Below are 25,329 nucleotides of genomic sequence, written 5' to 3' on the forward strand. Positions count from 1 at the left end.
GAATACAGTCTCAACAACCATTAGGTTGGAAATTTTCCACTGGATGTTATATGATTAATGCAATAGCTAATGGCATAGCTTGGATTGATAGAGGTGTGGATGCAAATTTTCAAAAGAAATCATGTGCCTAAGAAAGCAAGATCGAATCCCCCATTGGTTGATATGTCTTGGTCACTCACATTCCCTAATAAACACCTACCAAAACAACATCATCTATATCATCCTGTGGAGAGAATATTTCATGAGGGATAGAACATAACAACATTATGTTCTCCCACGTGGTAGTAAAGGACAATTTTCAGAGTTAATGGGCAATAATTATTCTAGTCCTATGCAAAATTGGATGGACAGATCATGTAGTAGCTTATGTCAACACCTACATGTGTTTGAACATTGATGGTACCACTGATTTGCAGGTATCCAAATTCCTGTTCAGCCCAACATTGATAGAGAACCGAGCCTACGAACAATGGAATTTTGATGTTTCATTATTTTGCATGATGACTAAGCATAAGGGAAGAAAGCATTGTATTGATGAAGTTCTAAGGTGGTTGCACTAGCTCACTGATTTGAGGCAGCACCCTCATTTTTCACTTGCTACAATAGGGTAGGAAAGGAATAAACTCCTTTGAGCAGTAGTGTAGCATGAATAAGCTCCCTTAATCACTAAATTAAATTTCATATTGTCATAAATAGATGATTTGTCTTTTGCTTTGTAAAAGACAAAATTGTTTGGTGCTTTTACTAGATGTGGAGGCCATTCTCATATATACATGACAAAATTCTGAGACTCTCATGCACTCCCAAGAAGAGAACATCTCTAAGTTGGAGCCTGTGTTACCCCTTATTTTGGCATAGGGTTAATACTAGTGAATTATCAAGAGTTAACCAATTTTGATGCTCGGAGGTTGGATATAGAAATGTTAGCTATGTTGAAGGATCAACGTGTTAATGTCTTCTTCGTGATGAAGAATATGTTCACAATGGTCTTTGTGAGGAGTGATTGAAATTAACCATACAATACGGTGGGCCAATACCATGGCTTATCAATACCACATGCCCAAAAACCACCTCTCATTTCAATATATATATATATATATGTTAATTTAATTTTATTACACTTTTTGACCCAAAGACACTCTTCATCCCAATATGGAAGAGCTGTTGTAATGTCTTGTTAATAAAAATGAAAATAAAAATAAAAATTATTGATTACAACATTTTGACTTAGTGAAATTACATAAAAATAAGAATTAAACCAAAAAAATAAAATTTATAATTAAACCAATCTACATCTATATCTCTCCAGATTCAAACTTTTCTGCAAATTTTACACTAAAAAATATGTTTACACATAATCCTTTCGAAACTCAATAAATACAAAGTTAATAAAAATTTAAACTAATTTAATTATTAATTTCATAACTGAAAATCCTGATGCTCATTTCTTTAACTTATACAAAATTCTATTATATATTTTATTTGACCATCATAATGCTCATCTCTTTAACCTATACAAAATCCTATTATATATTTTATTTGAAGAATCGAGAATCTCAGTGTAATCCATACATTATAAATTAGATTAATAAGTTAGATATCTCCTTTGATACAATCTTATAAAGTTAATTATAAAGTTAATCAACCAGAATCTGTTAAATATAGACTATAGTCAAGAGCAGGCCACCGGTTAAATATAAAAGAATATACAGATACCATGTATCAGTCAAATTTCATCGTTCTTTAAAAAACCCAGATCCCAGAAGTCGTTGGAAATGCAATTTTCGTAAAGTTGACGAACACAAATTTGCTAAACACACAAAAAAATTGTAATTGTCAATTAAAGAAAGCCAGTTGTTTCACGTAATTATCTCACCTGCAACAGTCAATGTTCTTCAATATTCAAAAGTCCGATTTCAAATAGGACACTGTTAAATATTTTGAGTATATTACTCATAATCAAGGAGGCACGTTGCAGGTCTCGATTGTTTCCCAGATTTACATTCTCAAAGCAAAGTAATCAGTGTCCCTTATCTATAAACGCCACCCTGCGTAGTGAGCTCATCCCACACTTCTTCTCTGCGTAGTGATTTTACCCGTTTTCCTTTTATGGGGTGTACAACAAATCAATGGAGTTTTTAGATTCAAACAGTGCAATTATTCGGTGAGAAACTGCACTTTTATTTATGAGTTTTATGTTGTTTCCTGTAGCATTATTTTGTGATAGTTGCCTTCACAAAACAAAGCTCGTGTACAACAGTCAGCCTCCATTTCTGGAACTTATCAGTGGTAAGTATGCAATAGACAATCTCGCCACTTTCACACTTAGGCTTCCGTTTGGAGAATTGATGCAATATACTTATCAATATTATATAGAGTTAGATATCAATTTCATTTCAGTTGATTTGGGAATATTTTAGAGTTCAAGATAGTAACCTCATTCCTGTTAGTCTGAAATTTTAAGTATTATTGGAATCGGCAATAGAGATAAGAATAATTAGTGTGATTTGGTTAGAGATAAAAGTAGTTAGTGTGATTTGGTTTTTGAAAGTTTATATAATAAAAGTTAATATTACATAAAGATTGAGTATAGATTTTGGTTTGTTTTTGATAGAAAAGGTAATATAAGTTGATATTGTATAAAGATCTTGTAAATAAATTCAAAATCAGAGAAATAGAATATGTATGTCTTAATACATAGTCCCTTGTTGTTCCGGTTACTGGTTACGGGAGGCTTCGATGGAAGTTGGATAGGGCGCCCTGGATACAATTTGCTACCTGCAAACTGGAAAGTTGAGTCTGTTTACGACTCAGGACTTCAGATCTCAGAGAGGGCACAAGAATTTGACTGCAGTTCATGCGCAACTGGCGACTGGAACGATAATTTATTGCTTCATTGTGCTTCTCGTTGCAATTAGCGTCAGAATATGAGATTCCTATGATTCGTGTGTTTGCCATTAATTTGTTTTTGAGAAGAAACAAATATCGGTTTTATTATTATTGTAGCTAGGCGATGGTGTCACCTACTTCAAAAACCTTCGCAGTAATAAATAAAAGATCTTTCAAATATATATATATATATATATATGTGTGTGTGTGTGTGTGTGTGTGTGTGTGTGTGTGTGTTTACTATGCGTTTTATCTTCTTGTACTGTGTCCATGTTATCAGTCGCCAACTTCAGAATTGTGGAACCTGTGTTATTTGGGTGTTGTTCATGACAACGAAGAAATAACACAGTCGCTGGCTTCAAAACTGTGGAACCTGTGTTATTTTGGTGTTGTTCATGACAACGAAGAAATAACACAGTGGCGGATTTCAAAACTGTGGAACTTGTGTTATTTGGGTGTTGTTCATGACAAGGAAGAAATAGAAAACTCTTTTTTTGGGGGGCAACAGTTTCTTGCCATTTATTATTGAATCAAAGATACACATAAAGAGCATGGTTAGCATGGAGCGGAGCACAACAAAATTTGCAGATCAACTATGAAGGACCTATAGTAAACCAAGAAGATAGATCTGTACAATTATATATCTAGTTTTTCAACAAGAAATCCATAAAAAACAAAGTTTTATCATGAACTTATCTAAATAAGTAACACAACATACAACATAAAAATATTTCTGTACCCTCTAGATATTAAACAACCTATATATCCACAAACAACCTATAGAACTACCTTTATACTTCTAGACAAAAACAAAAAAAACCAATAGACTCCCAGAACAAAAGCTATAAGAACTTAAAAATCGCTGGTATGGACATGCAAGGAGTATTTTCCCATTAAGACGTTTTTCCAAATAAATAGTCCTTCGATGAATTGAAGCCCACTTTTTACAGGGAGTCTGCTCGAAGGTTAAATTCTATGTAGATATGGAGAAAGGACAAGGATAAAGGATACTTTGAACTTTTAATAGGACATATTCAGAACTTACAATTCAAATTTCTCGAATAGCTAATATATAATAATCTTGGAATCCTACCGAATAGCCAATATATAATAATCTTAGAATCCTCGTTTATGATAATATTGGAATCCCACCAAAAGCGATCTTGTAGATGTACAAAGATTTTGGTATAAACATGAAGGACCAACAGCTAGTAGTTTTGCTTTAGTATTGGTGCGCAAGCCAAACACCAAACTAACTTTTATAATGTGCACTGCTTAATGTGGCGATCATACCACGCTTTTTCTCCAGCCTTTTGCGCTTACTGATGAAAACCTGCCAAGAATCGATCCTCTTCTAACTCAAGTATCTACGTGAGGCGTTCTTCCATTATATCCCAATCTGCATTCTCTGTGACTGTAGCAATCCTCAAACTGGGCACTATGTACTCCATCGGCATCACTGCTTCTTGGCCATATTCCAGTCGAAATGGTGTTTGTCCGATCAACTTTTTACAGTTATTTCTATATGCCCAAATAACAGTGGGTATGCGCACATCCCAATTGTTCCTATTCACATTACAAATATTCGTCAAATCATTCTCCAAGATCTTACTGAAAGCTTCAACTGTGACATTTTCTTGAGGATGGTATAGTGTGCTTTTCTGATGATACATCTAGAATTCTTCTAGCAAAGAAGTAATCGTTTCATTCAAGAAATGTGAACCCCTGTCGCTCATTAAAATATTAGGACAACCACACCTAGACATAATGTACTCAAATATAAACTTCGCAGTTGTAGCTGCGCAACAATCCTTCACGGGTTGCACCTCAACCCATCTGGTCAAGTATTTTGTCGATGTGATGATGTAGCGTGCTCCTATTTTTTTTCCTGGTGGCTGAATAGGTCCCAAAAAATCTATCAGCCATTTGTGGAATGTCTGGAATGAGACCTGCAAGTTCAGAGGCAGTTCATCCCTTCATGACAACTTCCTCGTCCCGTGACAAACATCGCATGCCCTACAATATTCCTCGGAACCTTTGTGCATAATTGGCCACCAAAACCCAACTCATAGGATCTTCTGCATAGTTTCTCTTCCAGGATAATGTACTCCAGCAACTCTTCCATGTGCTTCATCAATGATACTTTGTCTTTCATAATCCGGTACATACCTGTGCAAAATTTCATCCAATTCCTTCTTCTCTTGCATCATATATCCTTCAGGAGCAACACCCGTAAACAAGAATTGGATTATATCCGCAAAATTTTCATCTGCAATGCGCACTTCAAAGAGTTGCGCATTAGGCAATCCTTCATCAAGACTTGTAGGTTCTTCGCCATTCTCAATCTGTGAAAGGTGATCGGGTCTAGCATTTAATCTTCCTGGTTTCACAATTACTTCAAAGTCATACTCCTGAAATAGTAGTAACCACCTACAAATTGCCCCCCCCCCCCTTGCAACACAAGCTTGTTGACTAGGTACTTCAAAGCTGAATGGTCTATATACATTTTGAAGTGTGAACCCAAGATATAATTCTTGAACTTCTAGAGCGCATATACCATCGCCAATCCTTCGCGCTCCGTAGTTGAATAATTCTTCTCTGCCTTAGACAATTTTTTTCTCGCAAATTCAATCGGATGGTCAATATCCCCTGTGCCTAGTTGGGTTAAAACTGCTCCTAACGCTATGCAGGACGCATCCTCATGTACATGGAATTCTTTCTTCCGATCGGGGAACACTAGAATATCAATCATCATCCCAGCAGAATGTCACATCTTTCTTCAATAATTTCTCCATGGGTGCGGTGATCTACACGTATGCCTTAATGAACTTTCTATAGTGTCATGTATGGCCCAATGTTGCGAGCAACTATTTTACATTCCTTGGGGGCTCCAAATTGATAATCATTGCAATTTTAGTAGGGTGTACCATCAACCCTTGCTTACAAAAATGTGGCCCAAAATTATCCCATATGGTACACAAAATATACACTTCTTCATATTTATGGAGATCCGATACTTCCTACAAGTATCTAGCATTAGGTGAATACTTGCAACATGTTTTTTAACTAACCCAAACACCATCCTATCATCAAAGTAGACCTCCAATAAAGGTTGCGACTACCACCCTAGAAAAGATCGCAGGGGCATTCTTTCCTCCTCATAGTAATCTTGGATTGGTTCAGTATACTGCGCACCCTTTGCTAGATCCAGTGTAAAAATGACTCTTAGTTCCTTCTTCTCAAATGTCATGTTGCGCTTCTTCAAGTTGATGACTACATTCATATCAATTGCCCAATTGATTCCAAGCAGCGCTGGGTAGGGATTACTATTATCCACTATTTAGATTACCTCAAAATCAGCTATAGTGTGTGCCCCTTCAATGTCGATAGTTACTCCATGTAGTCATCCCATAGGAATAATATTTTGTTGGTTTTCCATTCGCAGCTGGAATGGGGACCAATCTAACGTTGGTTTTCCCATTCTTTCCCAGGTCTGTTTAGGCAAAACATTCACATCAGATCCCAAATCTAGGATCACCTGGTCCATTTCAAATTCTCCAACTTTTGCAGTCAATCTCATCTCCCGACCAGTCATTTTCTTACTTTTTTCTACTTTATGCATTTTGCGTTGTTCAGGCAGCGGATTACCCTTGCTAGCGCAATTGTCTATTAACTATTGCAATCCCTCTACTGCTTTCTGGTCCCTTGAGAGCTTCATGCAGGTTTGCAAGAAGGATTTTAATATTGAGGGATCTGTTTCATGCACAGTAATGACCTCTTCAGGGTTTTATGTTCATGCATTCTGATTCTTTGATGTGGATGCTCCTGAATCCACAAAGCTCTTCTTTTCTTCCATAAATGTTTCTTTTGCCTAATGCAAATAAAATTCATTATCTTGGTCAGCAGCCCTGTGCACCCACGGATTCTCTTTTGGTTGTTTCCCTATGGTTTTATCATCCCCGGTATCTATACCACTTCGCGTAACTATATTAATGTTGGGGCCATCGTTGCATGGTTCTGACCTCATCATCTGGATGTTCTGAGTGGGATGTTGGTTCTTCTTCTCTTGCATCTTTGCAATTAGTATAGGACAATCTTCTATTACAAGGTCAAATTGTCGACAATACTAACAAGAGGGTGTGTCAGGTTTTGACAATCTTGGGCATTGTGGCCTGGTTCCCTACAATTGTAACAAATAATTTGTCTGCGACCTCTTCGAGCTCCTCCCCCTCGTCCTCTTCCTCGTCGCTGGAATCCTTCACGTGCTCAGGTGCGGCTTGATCCTGCTGCAAACGAGTCTTGGCTTGTACTCTATATCTCGAAGTTCTATCCATCATTAACTCATAGCTTCAAAAATTGTGCTCATCATGGCCTACATACTTACAAAAATTGCAGAATAGTTGTTGGGGAGTCTATACGAACTTCTGCAACAAATGACAATTGTCAATTGAGTGTTTTCCTGTTATTTTCCACATAACACATGAGGGCATGACACCATTACTTGGTCCAGCAAAATTTTCTGGCTTCAAGGGGTTAGGACCTCCCCTAATTAGATAGTTCTGATATATCAGGCAATGATCCTTGTCACGACCATTTCCTTTGCACTTTCGGCACCATACTTCAAAATGGGTCTCAATTTTGACCTCCTTTCCCTTTTTGAGATCCTATAACTCCATATGCAAGCTAGCCAACTGCATATGAATCTGCTTCACTCCCAAATTTGTATCTTGAATAGGTGAAGCCTCCAACTTCATAGCAATTTCTAGTGCTCCAGCTTGTGATCCAAGCTTTTGTTGTGATAATTGTAATCTCAAATGAGGAAACAACATAGCAATGTACTAGTCCTTATGTTACTCGTCTGAGATTTGTAGATTAGCCTGTTGTAGTATACATTTCAGCCTTTAATCAATATCCCATGCAAATTCATTCACCTTATGCTTAATTTCTTTTACCTTGGTTACATCCTGGGCTTGATACTTTGGCTTTCTTAATTCATTATTCAGTGCATCTTTTGTGTCTTTTAATGATGCAGTTGGATGTGTCATATTGTACTTAATATACCAATTCAGTGCCCTATCTTGCAATGTTGTGACCAACCACACTTTCTTCAAATTGTCATTCATTATATGTTGTGACTTTCACACAACATCTGCTACAAAACAAAATTGAGCAGGGTCTTATGTCCCCTGACCCCTGAATATAGGCATCTTCATAGTGTTTACCATACTAAATAGCAGAGGTGGAGGTGGAGGCGTAGGTGTGTGAGGTGGAGGTGGAGTGGATGGATGTGGAATTCCTGCAGCACCCTAATCTATTGAATGCAATGCACCTCTGGGCGTCTTTGGACTATTGCTTTATTCTTCGGTATTGGATGCTCCCAATAGAGGACTGTACTCAACAAGTGTATCTAGATATTTTCTGAACTGTTTCTCACTTCGCGTAGCTCTCGTCGAGTCTCTTCTAAACATCAATTTAGTGGCATAACCCATTTCTCGCACAATAGCATTTTAATCTAGGTTTTCAGAGACTTCAGATACTTACCTCTTGGTCCTTTGAAAAACTGGCGTTTAGCTTCACTATAACTGGCAGACGTATCAATCGCGAACTCAGTAATAAATCCACCCAAAATACTATCGATCCAATAATTGAGAGCCTTCGCAACCTTGTATTTTGATCCTTCCAGGCGCTTCACTAACTCTAGAGTCCACACAATAAGGTTATCCAGCTTCTAGGTAGGTTGAACATTCGCCAATTTAGCCAACAATTCGTATAATTCGCACGAAAAAGAGAAAAAGAAAACTTTGTGTTCACCCGTATACAGGTATCTTTGCAACCACTCTTCTTTTGATAGGCAAAAATTTCTGTTTTCCTGAGCTGCAAACTCATGTAGCTTCTGATCTATCCACTTCTCAATTTCCTTCTTAGTCGGTATCCACTTATGCCACATCACACGTCCTTTATATAGATCCCATTCCCAGAAACGAAACCATTTGTTAGCTTAAGGGGGCTTAGACTTAGGTTCGGAGTTAGCTGTGCTAACGAACAAAACCCTACACTGTCGCCCCTTTCGACAACAACCCATGTACCACAGGGTGCAATCTCTCCCAAGTCAGTATTGGGGGATGCTAGAATTAGGTTTCTACATCCAGAGGGCTATGTGATTTGTTTTTTGTGGATCTAGGGATTTATCTTGACCTTTGCGAACATTAACCTTTGAAACCCATAACTTACAGTATTCAATAGTTAACATATTTATGTCCTTCACCGATTGCGCTAAACATGCATAACATCATATAAAGAAATAGATCTACATCTTCACGAATTTATTAAGTACTTTTCTTGATTAAATGAATTCAAAAAATCATAAATACAGTAAATTCAGAGATAAAACAGTAATATGCAAATGCACATATAGTTCTTCAAGATAAGTCTTTATTATGATTTAGATCTTCAAATACAACTCTTTCTAACCCTCGGCACACAGCTGCGGGGGCCCATGCACTCAGCTGCAGACTTACCAAGGTCTTTGCGCACACAGCTATAGGAGCCTTCCCCTTTGCCCAAGTACAGAATAGATAAAATCATACTCCACTCATGCAGTTCTCTTTTGCCCCCTTTTCTTATGACTCTTCTATGACTTCCTTTTATATTCTTCTTCATTACAATACCATGGTTTGTGAACCATGGGCAGGTCTCAAAATGAATTGACTTTAACAAACTAAGGGGATTTGACCTTCCTAAAGCCCCTTTAACTCCTATTGACCTGTGCTACTCAAGCTTCGCTCCTCAAAATGCAAAATCTTAATAAAATCTAACCCCGGGGACTGTATTTTCCTATTTTGTATGTTTGGGAAAGTAAAATATAGGATTGTAAAGCGCTAGAGCTTGGGGTGTTGTTTGAAGCATTCATGCAAGGTTATTAGTGAGTTACAACAAATGAGCCCTCATTAATTAGAACTTGGTGGATTGGACCACCAAACCATCACATGGAATAGAGTGGAGGGTGAATGGAGCCAAGTTGTCTTTAAAAACACCTTGATCTATAAGTTTTCCTTTAGGGAAGGCACCATCATAGTATTCTCCATTCATAATATGGAAGAAAATTTTTCTTTATAAAGGCATGCCACCTAAAGAATGAAAACAACTAGTGGGTGCAGTGACAACATGCTTACCTCAGGGTTGCGTGACAATGGTAGCGGTTGAAGAGTTCATCTCACATACCCTTTTTACCAGTTTCTAAAGAATATAATCCTCAATAACAAGGGAGCTTGTAGGGATTGTCCAACCACTATATTATATCGATAAGAGACTCCCATTTTCAGTACAATTATACCAAAGAAATGATTTCCAAAAAAATATGTCAATGATTGCTCTTCACAGCTAAAAAACACATTGTATTGAAGTCATTCATTTCTTTTTATTTTGTTATCTATTGTTCGTATTTCACATCAATGGCATTCCTCTACCACAATATGCATGGATTATGGTACCCATTTTCAATGATTATTCAACCACAAAAATTGGAGTTCAAATTCTCAACAAAATTTTATTAATAAAGGACACACATATGTAAACAATAATAATTAGCCTTGAGAGTTAAATAAAGAAATTATATGACATTCAATATAGTAGAATAAGGTAGACTAGTATAACCAGGTTTCAGACTGATTATATACATCCTTTAAGATATCCTCTATCCATATTACTCTTGGCCTCTAGGAAGCAATATAGGGTTGATGCCAAGCTTGTAACTAATGCATTCTAGTCCACCTCCTTTTGCAAGCAATGTGACTTCCACATATGCATAAGAGGCATTGCTCAATTGAAACTAACTATCTATTGGAGACATAACAACCTTTGAAGAGAACATTCAAATGGTTGTTTGTCTCTGTGTCTATAAAGGATAAACATGGTGATAATATAGACCAAGAAGTTGCATTTAATATAAAACCACTACAGGTGATCCTAACATGTGCTTCTGAGCATTTCTCCTAATATGTGGGACCAATAATTGAAAGTTCACTAATCTTTAAGTATTTTCTCAACCTTAATCTTGAGAATGTATGGAAAATATCATAATATTTGATTCCAGGAGGTAGGTGCTATGAATTCTATGGCATTCAAGGAATTTATTTTTCATACAAACTGAAACAATGTCAATATCCTAGTGAAATGACAGTTTGGAAGTTTCAAATATCCAATATTGATATATTAGATGCCTTCTCATGATATTGGCTAGTGCAATATGTGTGCTTATGATAGACTTAGATTGGAGTAATGTCTTCAACATGAAGGAAATTGGTTCTAAATTTTTTAAGACAAGACAAAACTATCTACCAGAAGCAATAGCCTTGGTATGTAGGTGTTACTTGGGCAAGATGCTATTCATGACAAATTATTTCAAGAAGCTTTTGACTTTGAAAAAGCAGTGAATATAGTCTCAACAACCATTAGGTTGGAAATTTTCCATTGGATGTTATATGATTAATGCAATAGCTAATGGCACAACATGGATTGACAGAGGTGTGGATGCAGATTTTCAAAAGAAATCATGTGCCTAAGAAAGCAAGATTGAATCCCCCATTGGTTGATATGTGTTTGTCACTCACATTCCCTAATACAAACGTACCAAAACAACATCGCTATATCATCCTGTGGAGAGAATATTTCATGAGGGACAGAACATAACAACATTATGTTCTCCCACGTGGTAGTAAAAGACAATTTTAGACTTAATGGGCAATAATTATTCTAGTCCTATGCAAAATTGGATGGACAGATCATGTAGTAGCTTATGTCAACACCTACATGTGTTTGATCATTGATGGTACCGCTGATTTGCAGGTATCCAAATTCTTGTTCAGCCCAACATTGATAGAGAACTGAGCCTACAAACAATGGAATTTTGATGTTTCATTATTTTGCATGATGACTAAGCATAAGGGAAGAAAGCATTGTATTGATGAAGTTCTAAGGTGGCTGCACTAGCTCACTGATTTCATGCAGCACCCTCATTTTTCACGTGCTACAATAGGGTAGGAAAGGAATAAACTCCTTTGAGCAGTAGTGTAGCATGAATAAGCTCCCTTAATCACTAAATTTGATTTCATATTGTCATAAATAGATGACTTGTCTTTTGCTTTGTAAAATACAAAACTGTTTGGTGCTTTTACTAGATGTGGAGGCCATTCTCATATATACATGACAAAATTCTGAGACTCTCTTGCACTCCCAAGAAGAGAACATATCTAAGTTGGAACCTGTGTTACCCCTTATTTGTGCATAGGGTTAATACTAGTGAATTATCAAGAGTTAACCAATTTTGATGCTCGGAGGTTGGATATAGAAATGTTAGCTATGTTGAAGGATCAACGTGTTAATGTCTTCTTTGTGATAAAGAATATGTTCACAATGGTCTTTGTGAGGAGTGATTGAAATTAACCATACAATACGGTGGGCCAATACCATGGCTTATCAATACCACATGCCCAAAAACCACCTCTCATTTCAATATATATATATATATATATATATATATATATGTTAATTTAATTTTATTACACTTTTTGACCCAAAGACACTCTTCATCCCAATATGGAAGAACTGTTGTAATGTCTTGTTAATAAAAATGAAAATAAAAATAAAAATTATTAATTACAACCTTTTGACTTAGTGAAATTACCTAAAAATAAGAATTAAACCAAAAAATTAAAATTTATAATTAAACCAATCTACATCTATATCTCTCGAGATTCAAACTTTTCTTCAAATTTTACATTAAAAAAAAAATATGTTTACACATATAATCCTTTCGAAACTCAATAGATACAAAGTTAATAAAAATTTAAACTAATTTAATTATTAATTTCATAAACGGAAAATCCTAATGCTCATTTCTTTAACTTATACAAAATTCTATTATATATTTTATTTGACCATCATAATGCTCATTTCTTTAACCTATACAAAATTCTATTATATATTTTATTTGAAGAATCGAGAATCTCAGTGTAATCCATACATTATAAATTTGATTAATAAGTTAGATATCTCCTTTGATACAATCTTATAAAGTTAATTAACCAGAATCTGTTAAATATAGACTATAGTGAAGAGCAGGCCACCGGTTAAATATAAAAGAATATACAGATACCAAGTAACAGTCAAACTTCATCGTTCTTTAAAAAACCCGGATCCCAGAAGTCGTTGGAAATGCAATTTTCTTAAAGTTGACGAACACAAATTTGTTAAACACAAAGATAAATTGTAATTGTCAATTAAAGAAAGCCAGTTGTTTCACGTAATTATCTCACCTGCAACTGTAAATGTTCTTCAATAATCAAAAGTCCGATTTCAAATAGGACACTGTTAAATATTTTGAGTATATTATTCATAATCAAGGAGGCACGTTGCAGGTCTCGACTGTTTCCCAGATCTACATTCGCAAAGCAAAGTAATCAGTGCCCCTTATCTATAAAAGCCACCCTGCGTAGTGAGCTCATCCCACACTTCTTCTCTGCGTAGTGAGTTTACCCGTTTTCCTTTTTTGGGGTGTACAACAAATCAATGGAATTTTTAGATTCAAACAGTGCAATTATTCGGTGTGCAACTGCACTTTTATTTATGAGTTTTATGTTGTTTCCTGTAGCATTATGTTGTGATAGTTGCCTTCACAAAACCAAGCTCGTGTACAACAGTCAGCCTCCATTTCCGGAAGTTATCAGTGGTAAGTATGCAATAGACAATCTCGCCACTTTCACACTTAGGCTTCCGTTTGGAGAATTGATGCAATATACTTATCAATATTATATAGAGTCAGATATCAATTTCATTCCGGTTGATTTGGGAATATTTTAGAGTTCAAGATAGTAACCTCATTCCTGTTAGTCTGAAATTTTAAATATTATTGGAATCGGCAATAGCGATAAGAATAGTTAGTGTGACTTGGTTTTTGAAAGTTTATATAATAAAAGTTAATATTACATAAAGATTGAGTATAGATTTTGGTTTGTTTTTGATAGAAAAGGTAATATAAGTTGATATTGTATAAAGATCTTGTAAATAGATTTGTAAATAGATTCTGTGTGGTTTGGTTTTGAGAACTGATTTAGTATTAGTATACAGTTTGAGTGACCCAAATAGTAGAGCATGTGTTTCTTTTTGAAAGATTACAGGTTCAAAATTAGAGGAATAGAATATGTATATCTTAACAGATTTAGTAGTCAAATCCTTGCAGGTGGTTTGTTCCTTGTTCCGCAAACAAAAAGATTTTATACACCATTTTAATGTCTAACTTGGCTATAACCTTAAAATTAGATAAGAATAATAATATTAGATCAAGATAAATAAAAATCTGATTTTCAAGGATGTGTTTGTTCTCCATTATTGTAGCGGGAAAATGCGGATACGATGGGTCGTTTGCTACATATATCATGAGTGGTGGAAAGCTGTCAGTGGCAACTGCAAGTGCCAAAGTATATAGGGCAGGCAAAGGATGTGGGGCATGTTATCAGGTGTGTTTACTAGGATGCTAACGATTTCATTTAAACCTGTTTTTTAATGGAAAATTTACTCATTAAATTAAATTTAATCCATTGCAATATATTGAATTCCTCTAACATCGTCCAAGGAAAATTTACTCATTAAATTAAATTTAATCATTGCAATATATTGAATTCCTCTAACATCGTCCTCGGGACATTTCTAGTGTAATCCTTAGTTGATTACAGTTCAATCTTCTTTTTTAATTGTAGTACAATCTTTTTGTTCTCTCCTCTGCGTTGTAACTCTTTGTTTGATTGTATTATAATTTTTTTCTAATTGTATTTTGTTTGAATTATTGTTTGAATAAAATCAGATAAGATGCACAGATTCAGCACCAAATCGGGGGGTGAAGTTGTGGTTACGGACTTTACAGACGACAATAGGATAGATTTTCTTCTATACTTTTCCACCTTCGAAAGCTTGGCACGTCCCGGTAAAATCCACCAACTTCTCAACATCGGGGTTGTTGGAAATTTCTGGTAATTTCAAACACAAATTAACTGAATACAGAGCAATACTCTATTTTTCTCCTCAGGATCTTTTGCACAGGGAAGCCAAATAAAATTTCTGAGCAAAGCAGAGTTTCTCAGCCAAAACAAACTTGTATTAATTTATAAACTGCCTAATACAATTTTCTTCCTCTCTCTCAGAGGGATTCACCAAAAACTTTTACCAAAAACTAAATACTCTGCCTCTTTTACAAATGATTTTTACACTGCTGTGTAAAATCTTCATTCACATTTACTGCTGTAAAAAGGGCTTTTACATTTACAACAAAAAAATTCTTACATATGCTGTAAAAATTTCTTACATTTCATTTCAATCTCAAAAATAAAACTCACTCAGTTATTCTTCATTCGCTCTTACTTCCCTTCGTTTGAGCAACCAACAACCATTACATTTCAAAACCCTTTTTTATATTTCGCACTGTTGTGCGTTATATGCCTTGCATCACACAATAGTCAACACATAACAAAAAAAAATGTATATACATATGCGTTCCCCTTTTTTTCATTACAAATATTCGACCTTGCACTGCTATGCAAACCTCTGGTTCTTCATTCCTCGCTGCTGCAAACAACTCACCTTCATCCCCGTGTTACAATGACAACAAAAGGTCAACACTCAATCTATACATTGCTGTGCATTTGCCCCTGTTTTTTTTTTTACTGCTCCGAACCCTTTTGCCTTTTTTTTATCTCAGTGTGAAATGCTCAATTCATATACCAAAATGAGCGCACTCACAAAAAAAGCACTCACAAAAAAAAAAACATATATCAAAAGCATTAAAACTAGGGCATTGACTTGCCCATACCATTCTTTAATTCGCTGTACATCCGTGCAAACAAAAATTAAAACACTTACCAACTTTTTCTTACAATTTACGAAACACCATTAATTACATTAATTCCTTCACGTGCGTGGTCAGGCAATAAGGTTCAGGCAGGTTGACAAAGATCCATGTCCGTTGACTTGATCGGACGCATTTCGCAAACTTCAGCCACACAATCCAAACGATTTTTAACGTCCGGGAGATGGGCAGTTTTGGGTTCGTACTGTGGACGCGTGGCTGGAGCTGATTGTGTCAGAGGCCCTCTGACAAAAACCACATTGCGCGAAAGGTGGTGCGGGGAGGATACCAGTGGTTTTGATGGAAAAAATGCGGGCGGAGGTGAAATTAACGTTTCAACACTCCCCTTTAATTTCAGCTACTGGGCATTCAGTCATACCCAAACATTTCCTCAAAAATTCGAAGCTTTTCTGATCCAATGGCTTGGTCAAAATGTCTGCGACCTATTCCTGAGTCCTGCAATGTTCTAAGACAGTTTCTCCATTGCTCACCAATTATCTGACGTAATGAAATCTTGTGTCAATGTGTTTCGTTCTCTTATGAAACACTGAATCCTTGGATAATGCAATAGCTGAGCTATTGTCATAAAAAAAATCATTGTTGCTTTTGCCTGCTCTTGGCTTAAGCTCCTCAACATTCTTCTCATCCACATTGTTTGACATGCTGCTGCTGTAGCTGCCACATATTCTGCCTCTGCTGTAGACAACGCCACGATAGGCTGTTTCTTAGAAGCCCATGAAATGGCTCCTGAACCCATGTGAAGAACATAACCGGATGTGCTTTTCTGATCATCTACACTTCCAGCCCAATCACTATCAGTGTATCCAACTAAATCTGAACATTCTGAGATAGTATATAAAATGTCAAACCTTTTAGTACCTTTAACATACCTCAGAATCCTTTTTGCTGCCTGTTACAAAAAAAAAGGTCTTCCTCTTAACAGAGGGATTACAAAACTGCTGTTACAAAAGAGTCTTCCTCACACAGAGGGATTCACCAGAGATTATGCTGAAGAGCATCTTCCTCTTGACCAGAGGGATTTACCAGTCTATGCTGAAAAGCATCTTCCTCTTGACAGAGGGATTCACCAAAGACAATAGATCTTCCTCTTAACAGAGGGATTCACTGGAGATTATGCTGAAGAGCATCTTCCTCTTTAACAGAGAGATTCACCAAAAGACTGTTTCAAGTGCAATTCTAAAACAAAATAAACTTCACTGTCTCTTCTGAAATATACTCTCTCTCTGTCTTCAAAATTAACATTGTTGAAGCACTGCTGTGTCTGCACTGCTGTGTATTTTTCAAAAACAAAATACTCTGTCTCTTCTGGAACAATTACTCTGTCCCAGCTTACAAATTTACACTGTTGTGTGTAAATATTTCTTACATTCATTGCTGTTGCATATATTGCATTTCAATTCAATGAACAACACACTCACTACACTTACATTTACTGCATGTGCTGCTGCCCATTACATTTCGTTTCTTCAAAAAAAAAATTCATGTTGCTGCATTTTTCATATTCATACTGCTGTGTGTTTTTACTACATATTCTCCAACAACAAAAACAAGACTTACATTACCCTTTTCACTGCTGTGTGAAAAATTTCATGATTGCACTAATGCGTGCTTCCATTTTCTACATTACATGCTCTTCCTTCATTTTACTCTGCTGTGTAAATTCTTCATTTCATTTTATTTTTGATTTTACTCACCTTCTGCTGCATTTTGTTTCGCACTGCTGTGTGTTTCTTCCCCTTTTTCTTATCGCACTGCTGCGCCTTCACTTTCATTACATTACTTTGAACAATAAAGAAAACTTACCTCACACTTCTGTGTATAATGCATTACAATGCAACAACAAAAAAAATTTCATGCAGCCCCTGTTTTTACCCTCTTCGCACTTCTGTGCATTTCATTCCCCTTTCTTTATTCGCTGCCGGGTTCTCTCCATTTACATTACCATATTACATGTCGTGTAAAAACAAATAAACTTAAGAACTTTACCAATAACTCTACGGCCATAATAAATTCATTTACTACTTCGGCATGGTGAGGAATTAATTCAGTCAGGTTTACATACGGTTTTACCAGACATACAGAGGTCAAACAAAAATTTCACTCCACGCAATCTCCATGCCCTGCAGACTTTTCTTCTCTGCTTTTATGGCAGATTTAATTTCATATCTCTCCCCTATAAGAAGATTTTCATCAAAGAATGACTGTTAATCTAGTTCAGCAATTATGATTAAAAATTACAGGCTCCCCCTTAACTGTATGCATCATCTTCTTTCAGCAAAGTCTTCTCAAAAGAAACTTAGATTGGTTGGGGAGCTCGAAGGACTTTCGGACTGTATTTTTTTCCTTCTCCATACTTGTGTAACTTTCTTCTTTTGCATGGGTCTAGCTTGTTTAAGAGCCCATGTTAAGTTACAATCACGTGCCATATGCCCAATGTTATGACACTTGAAACATTCTACATTGTTCATGAATAAGGTTTCATGATTTCTTCCTGTAAAATTGTTTCTTGGAGGTTGTCAGAGACCATAACATCTATCTCTATGAAATTCTCTACAGTCTTTTGCCATATGACCAATGTTTGAACAAGAATAACAATAACCAAAAAATGAACTTTGGTACCTGGGAGGTGGTGGTTTCCTTGATGTACTTCTGAAGCCTTTTTGCCTTGAAATCCTTTGATGATAACCATTGCCTCTTGCCTCTTTGACATCATCAATATTTCTTCTTGGAGCTGGTTTTCTACTTGGAGTAGGATTTCTTCTATTGTAGCCTTGATCTTTCTCCTTGCCTTTGCTGGAACTAGGAGCATCACAATTTCTTTCTGCCTTCTTCACATCACCTTTGCTTAAAGCATTTTCATTCTTGCTTCAAGGTTCACCTACATACCCGAGTCCTGATTTATCAGATGGACATCTGTGATAGCTGAGCATGTCATCCAAGGCTTGAGAGCTCTTCCTGATTTTGTTCATCCCTTCAACCTTTTTTCTGAGGAGGACAGTCTCTTCTTCTAATCTTTCACACTCATTATTCTTCTTTGCAAGTTGTTCCTCAGTCTCTTCCTTGCTACGAGTAGCTTCAGCTGCTACTATTTTAAGAGAGATAATATCTGACTTCATTTTGGATATTTCTTCATTTTTTGCTTGACTGCTCTCCATTTTCTTCTCAGCTTCTTGTGCCTGTTTCCTGGCTTCTTGTAATTCAGACTTAAGGGAGGAGACCTCTACCTTGTACTGTCCAATCTCTTCTACAAGTTTGTTCACTCTCTTGTGCCTTTGTTCAAGTTGACTTGACAAGGCATCTTCCTGCTTCTTTGCTTTATTCAATTGATTTGTCATGGATATGACTTCTTCATGATGTTTCCTTTTGCTTTGATCAAGTTCCTTCTTAAGCTTGGCGAGCTCTTCATCCCTTTCTTGTACTTGAAGCTTGATGAGGTCAACCTTCTCATTTTCAGCTTCTATGATGGGTTCAGAATTTCCTTCTTGACTGATGGTCATGGTCAGTGCTCCCTTTGCGTGAAGGTCATGAAGTCTGTCCCATATATCCTTTGCTGATGAATATTTTCCTAGATTCTTCTTTACAGAATCAGGCAGTCCATCCAAGATTGTCTTTGCTGCTTTTGCATTGCACTCCTTGGATTCTTTATCCATCCTGCTATCATCAATCACTGATTCCCAAATTTCAATCCCTTCAGACTTTAAGAAAGTCCTCATTTTTATTTCCCATATATTAAAGTTCCCATTGAACCTTGGAGCCTCAAATAGAATGCTTTCAAACAAATTGTCTTCTATTTTAGTAGTAGAGGGAGAAACATCCTTAGGAGGATTGGAGACTTTCTTCTTTGACTTTTCCATTGTTAACTATGCTTCAAATATTTGACTGTATTTAAAATACTTACTGTTTCTTCAACAGCAACACAGAAAATTAATCTGAGAACTACCTTGGATTCTTTTACTTGAGACTTCACTCTGCTGGAAAAGTTGTTGCAGCAAAAAAAAACTCCTTCCTTTAGCTTCTTTGTCCCCTTCAAAGAGCCTGGATCTGCTCTGATACCATGTTGGAAATTTCTGGTAATTTCAAACACAAATTAACTGAATACAGAGCAATACTCTGTTTTTCTCCTCAAGATCTTTTGTACAGGGAAGCCAAATAAAATTTCTGAGCAAAGCAGAGTTTCTCAGCCAAAACAAACTTGTATTAATTTATAAACTGCCTAATACAATTTTCTTCCTCTCTCTCAGAGGGATTCACCAAAAACTTTTACCAAAAACTAAATACTCTGCCTCTTTTACAAATGATTTTTACACTGCTGTGTAAAATCTTCAATCACATTTACTGCTGTAAAAAAAAGGGCTTTTACATTTACAACAAAAAAATTCTTACATATGCTGTAAAAATTTCTTACATTTCATTTCAATCTCAAAAATAAAACTCACTCAGTCATTCTTCATTCACTCTTGCTTCCCTTCATTTGAGCGACCAACAGCCATTACATTTCAAAACCCCCCTTTTTTTTTTTATATTTTGCATTGCTGTGTGCTATATGCCTTGCATCACACAATAGTCAACACATAACAAAAAAAATTGTATATACATATGCGTTCCCCTTTTTTTCATTACAAATCTTCGACCTTGCACTGCTATGCAAACCTTTGGTTCTTCATTCCTCGCTGCTGCGAACAACTCACCTTCATCCCCGTGTTACAATGACAACAAAAGGTCAACACTCAATCTATACACTGCTGTGCATTTGCCCCTGGTTTTTTTTTTTACTGCTCCGAACCCTTTTCCCTTTTTTTTTATCTCAGTGTGCAATGCTCAATTCATATACCAAAATGAGCGCACTCACACAAAAAATATATATATATCAAAAGCATTAAAACTAGGGTGTTGACTTTCCCATACCATTCTTTAATTCACTGTACATCTGTGCAACCAAAAATTAAAACACTTACCAACTTTTTCTTACAATTTACGTAACACCATTAATTACATTAATTCCTTCACGTGCGCGGTCAGACAATAAGGTTTAGGCAGGTTGACAAAGATCCATGTCCGTTGACTTGATCGGACGCATTTCGCAAACTTTAGCCACACAATCCAAACGATTTTTAATGTCCGGGAGATGGGCAGTTTTGGGTTTGTACTGTGGACGCGTGGCTGGAGCTGATTGTGTCAGAGGCCCTCTGATAGAAACCACATTGCGCGAAAGGTGGTGCGGGGAGGATACCAGTGGTTTTGATGGAATAAATGCAGGCGCAGGTGAAATTAACGTTTCAACAGGGGTTGGCCTGGATGTGGAGTATAAACGGTGAGCACCAATTCAAGAATCCAATTTTTTTTCCTAGTGAAGCTAGTACGAGGAACATTATTACTGAAACAACCATAAGTTTGTCTACAGCTTGAATCTTTATTTGTTTCTCTATAGTTTGAATCTTTGTTCAATTCCGGACAGTGACATGATGGATATGTGTTTAATTGTTTATGACTTGAATATGATTATAGCATTGTTGGAAATTTCTGGTAATTTCAAACATAAAAGAACAGAGAAAATGCTCTGTTTCTGCCACAGGATCTTTTGCACAGGGAAGTAAAAAAAAAATTCTGAGCAGAGCATTACATACACCCACAAAATCTTTGTATTCATTAAAACAAAATTCCTGATACAGGATTCATCCTCTTACAGAGGGATTACACAACTGTTGTTACACAAAGGTCTTCCTCACATAGAGGGATTCACCAACACTGCTTCAAGTGCAGTTCCACAAACAACAAAAGAGTCTTCCTCACACAGAGGGATTCACCAGCACTGTTTTTACAAAAATATCTTCCTCACACAGAGGGATTCTCCAAGAGATTATGCTAAAGAGCATCTTCCTCTTAACCAGAGGGATTCACCAGTCTATGCTGAAAAGCATCTTCCTCTTGACAGAGGGATTCACCAAGAGACTTTCACCAAAATTACTCTGCCTCTTTTACAAATAATTTTACACTGCTGTGTAAAATTTTCATTCACTGCTATGTGAAAAAGTTTTTACATTCACTGCTATGTGAAGAACTTTTGCATTTACTGCTGTAAGCTGAGAAATTCTTACATTGGTTTACTGCTGTAAAATAAAAATTTCTTTCACATTCACTCCTGTGTGAAATTTCTCATTACATTCAAAATTCTGGGTTTTCACATTACATATAAAAAAAATACTTTTTCATTCCCATTCGTTTCAACAAACTATAAGCACCTGTAAAAGGGGATTCCAAATATTCATTTGCTACCGCAAATCTTTCTTCTCTTCCACACTGCTGTGCTCTTCTGGTTTTCAATTCGCTGCCGCGAACCCTCCTTTTCATCTCATCCCTGCTCTGGTTTCATTTTTTTTTTCGCTCTGGTTTCATTTTAATTTTTTTCGCACTTCATTACACAAGGTCGCACTGCTGTGCATCTCCTGGTTTTTATTCGCTGCTGCGAACCCTCTCATTCATCCCGTGTGCAATGAACATAAAACACATTACAGCCGCGAGCCCACTCTTTCATTCCATTACACACACCACTCCTATGCGAATGAGCACACACAAAAACATATACCAAAAGCATTAAAAATAGGGCGTTGACTTGCCCATACCATTCTTTAATTCGCCATGCTTCCGTGCAAACAAGAATTAAAAACGTTTACCAACTTTTACCTACAATTTACGAAACACCATAAATTACATTAATTCCTTCACGTGGGCGGTCAAGCAAAAGTTCAGGCAGCTTGTAAAAGATCCTGGTCCGTTGACTTAATCGGACGCATATCACTTGCCTAACTCACACAAACCAAATGATGTTTAATGGCCAGGAGTATGGTGGTTTTAGGATCGTACACAGGACGCGCGACAGTAGCGGAGTGTGATCGGAGGCCCTCTGACAAAAACCGCTTCGTGCGAAAGGTGGTGCGATATGAACTGGTGGTTTTCCGGAGCTGTTTTCCTGCTGCACGATGGCTGATTCAGCAACTGACTGTGCTGCCGTCGCTGTCCAACTATCCGCGTCCGCCAACACTGCATGCAGTTGGAATTAATATTCCAACAAGCATCCCATGCGATTATTCAGGGAAAAATATGTCCATCAAAGTAGACAAAAGCAGTCACTATCCCGACTATCTCGCTATCTAGTTTCTGTATCAGGGAGGCCAAACAGGCATTTCCTTGGTTCAAGTTACGAAGGTGGAGTAATCATGGACCATGGCTCATATAAGTATTAAAATTTATTTTTCTAATATGGTTCATAAATGATATTGTATCAGATAAATTGTTTTAAAGGGATCACTTGTGGTTAGATTAACCATAGAACTAATCCTAACCCAAAAATGTCAAAAGAATTCAACCCGTAAAAATAGTATTAATATCCTATAGATCAAATCACAAACAATTTACAAATTTTGCTGAAATGACTGTATTCAATCATGCGATCTGAATTGGGGGATTTTGCATGCAATGCAGGTAGGACACTGGAGTTGGCATGAAATGAGCCTGCGCAATTACAGTGTAGTGTGGGGTATTGCAAACCCTTATTCATTAACAGGTCATGCCAAACCCAGTCCCTTGTTGTTCCGGTTACTGGTTACGGGAGGCTTCGACGGAAGTTGGTTAGGGCACCCTAGATACAATTTGCTACCTGCAAACTGGAAAGTTGGGTCTGTTTACAACTCGGGACTTCAGATCTCAGAGAGGGCACAAGAATTTGACTACAGTTCGTGCGCAACTCGTGACTGGAACGATAATTTATTGTTTCGTTGTGCTTCTCGTTGCAATTAGTGTCAGAATATGAGATTCCTGTGATTCATGTGTTTGCCATTAATTTGTTTTTGAGAAGAAACAAATATCGGTTTTATTATTATTGTAGCTAGGCGATGGTATCGCTTACTTCAAAAACCTTCGCAGTAATAAATAAAAGATCTTTCAAATATATATATCTGTGTTTATTATGCATTTTATCTTCTTGTACTGTGTCCATGTTATCAGTCGCCAACTTCAAAACTGTGGAATCTATGCTATTTGGGTGTTGTCCAACACAACGAAGAAATAACACAGTCGCTGACTTCAAAACTGTGGAACCTGTGTTATTTGGGTGCTGTTCATGACAACGAAGAAATAACACAATCGCGGACTTCAAAACTGTGGAACCTGTGTTATTTGGGTGTTGTTCATGACAATGAAGAAATAACAAACTCTTTTTTTGGGGGGCAACAGTTTCTTGCCATTTATTATTGAATCAAAGATACACATAAAGAGCATGCTCAGCATGGAGCGGAGCACAACAAAATTTGTAGATCAACTATGAAGGACCGACAGTAAACCAAAAAGATAGATCTGTACAATTATATATCTAGTTTTTCAACAAGAAATCCAACAAAAACAAAGTTTTATCATGAACTTAACTAAATAAGAAACGCAACATAAAAATAAGTCTGTACCCTCTAGATATTAAACAACCTATATATCCACAAACAACCTATAGAACTACCTTTATACTTCTGGACAAAAACAAAAAATCCAATAGACTCCCAGAACAAAAGCTATAAGAACTTAAAAATTGCTGGTATGGACATGCAAGGAGTATTTTCCCATTAAGACATTTTTCCATTTTTCCAAATGAATAGTCCTTGGATGAATTGAAGCCCATTTTTTGCAGGGAGCCTGCTCGAAGGTTAAATTCTATGTAGATATGGAAAAAGGACAAAGATAAAAGATACTTTGAACTTTTAATAGGACATATTCAGAACTTACAATTCAGATTTCTCGAATAGCTAATATGTAATAATCTTGGAATCCTCGTCTATGATGATCTTGGAATCCCACCGAATAGCCAATATATAATAATCTTAGAATCCCCGTTTATGATGATATTGGAATCCCACCAAAAGCGATCTTGTAAATGTACAAAGATTTTGCTATAAACATGAAGGCCCAGCAGCTAGTAGTTTTGCTTTAGTATTAGTGCTCAACCCAAACACCAGAGTAACTTTTATAATGTGGTTATTAGCCCCAAAAAAAAATGGTGAAACCACCTGAGCTACACCATCAAAGAAGGCGACTTGATAACAAGACTTACTGCATTTTTCTTATGAAAACCTTGTTCTTATAAAGATATTCCTGCACTTTAGGTGATCACTTTTGGAAGATATTCCTGCCAGCAGGATATCACTTTAGATGTGGCCAAAACTAAATTAGACATTACATTTTCAAACATCAAATTGTTCCTTGAACCCCATAATTTCCAGGCAATAAAGATGGGAATGGAAAATAAATTTTTCAAATTAAAATACGCAATCACCTAAAGAGTCGAAATGGTCAAACATGTTAATCAAAAGTACAACCAGAACATTAGACCATAGAGTTCTATTATGGAGTGGGATTCATTATACTTTATTACCAACTTTTAGAACTTTGGACCTTTATTTTAGATTACTTTGACTTAAATTAAGACAATAGAGAAATAATAAACTTTATCATGGAGTGGGATCCATTATACTTATGCGTTATAT

The 25,329-nt window shown here is 36.4% G+C and overlaps 1 pseudogene; it reads left to right on the plus strand.

Annotated features, from left to right (window-relative positions):
• Positions 1-13,455: 13,455 nt before the first annotated feature.
• Positions 13,456-23,599, plus strand: LOC149144006 (expansin-like A2; annotated as a pseudogene).
• Positions 23,600-25,329: the final 1,730 nt, after the last annotated feature.

This window comes from Pinus tabuliformis, chromosome X (genome assembly GCF_031772625.1).
Source record: "Pinus tabuliformis cultivar Carrire ecotype Pingquan chromosome X, CPIR1, whole genome shotgun sequence".
In the NCBI taxonomy this organism is placed as follows: domain Eukaryota; kingdom Viridiplantae; phylum Streptophyta; class Pinopsida; order Pinales; family Pinaceae; genus Pinus; species Pinus tabuliformis.